The 1,570-nt window shown below is 46.0% G+C and overlaps 1 pseudogene; it reads right to left on the bottom strand.

Moving 5' to 3' along the window:
• Positions 1-353: 353 nt before the first annotated feature.
• Positions 354-1,199, bottom strand: LOC132502696 (small ribosomal subunit protein uS2-like; annotated as a pseudogene).
• Positions 1,200-1,570: the final 371 nt, after the last annotated feature.

Below are 1,570 nucleotides of genomic sequence, written 5' to 3'. Positions count from 1 at the left end.
TGGAAAACATTTAACAAGATAAACCTAGCATGCTGGATGTGAGACTAGGAGAACTTGTGCTCTGGTTTCAAAAACTGGCAGTTCTTAGTGCTATACTTCCCCAAACCATAGAGAACTGGCTTTTCCTGGGAATCCTAACTTCTCACTCGATGCTCCTTTTTATTCTTTTTACTTACTTACATTGCTTAATGAAATGAGGCAATCACATGATGTACTCTAACTTGAAAATCCTGTAAGCTGATACTTCAAATTCTGTAAATGATATCCAGATCTAGTATTCTTTTTTTTTTTTTTTTGAAACCGTTTACTTTCCGTCAGCTTATTTCCATTCTAAGAGATTGTGGAAGAACAGCTTAAGACCACCCAGTGGTTGTTCCTACCCATTCAGTGGCCTGAGCAGTGGGAGGTGCAGACCAGCCTTCAGTGGGGCACAGAGGGCACCTGCACACCTTCGGACCAGTTTGCGACCTCAGGCTGAGGAGCAGTGAACTCGGGAGGTGGGGCGGTCCATTCACCCTGAAATTCCTCCTTGGTCACAGCCTTCTCAGCTGCCGCCTGCTCTTCCTTTTCAGTCTCTTCAGGATCTCTGTAGAAGTAGACATCAGGCATGACCTCCCATGAGTGTTCACGGGAGATGGTGCCACACATGCGCAGAACTTCCCGGGCAAGCATCCACCACCTCAGACCCACTGAGTGAGCTCCCTTGTTGTTGCGTGCGATGGCAATGTCCACATAATGCAGAGGAGAGTCTGTGTTACACAGAGCAATGGTAGGCAGGTTAACATAAGAGGCCTCTGTGAGAGGCTGGTGGTCAGCCCTGGGATCAGTAATCACCAGAGGTCTTGGCTCCGGAAGGCTGCCTGGCTTTGGTTAGTGAAGGTTCCAGGAGTGCAGCAGCCAGCAGTAGGAGTGGCTCCAGTGGCAGCAGCAAACCTCAGGACAGCGCGCTGGCCAGTGTTCCTGGAGGATACGACACTGACATCAGCTGGGTTTTCAATGGCAACAGTGGCACGAGCTGCCAGCAGAAGCTTCTCCCAGGTTCTCTTCAGATTTATTATGTAGATGCCATCACTTTTCCTTTGGTAGATGTACTGTTCCATTTGGAAGTCTAGGTTGGTGCCACCTAAGTGGGTTCCTGTTGCAAGAAATTTGAGGACATCCTCCTCCTTCTTTTGCAGGACATCAAGGGTTCCAGACATTGTGAACGTTTCCCTTTAAGTTACGATGGGAATCCAGAACAATGCCGTATGGACCCCTGTCTGACTGATGCAGAAAGAAAGCTAGTACTCTTTTTAAAAAAAATTTTTAAATATAATTTTAAAGGTAACATTCCATTTACAGTAAATACAAAATATTGGCTATATTCCCTGTGTTGTACAATACATCCCTGAGCCTGTCTTTTTTTTGTTGTTAACATCTTTATTGGAGTATAATTGCTTTACAATATTGTGTTAGTTTCTGCTGTATAACAAAGTGAATCAGCTATACATATACATATGTCCCCATATCTCCTCCCTCTTGCGTCTCCCTCCCCCCACCCTCCCTATCCCACCCCTGTAGGTGGTCACAA

The sequence above is a fragment of the Mesoplodon densirostris genome, chromosome 15 (assembly GCF_025265405.1).
Source record: "Mesoplodon densirostris isolate mMesDen1 chromosome 15, mMesDen1 primary haplotype, whole genome shotgun sequence".
NCBI classification, from domain to species: Eukaryota; Metazoa; Chordata; class Mammalia; order Artiodactyla; family Ziphiidae; genus Mesoplodon; species Mesoplodon densirostris.
Note: the sequence above shows the minus strand (reverse complement) of the source record. Positions and strands in the feature narration are given on the sequence as shown.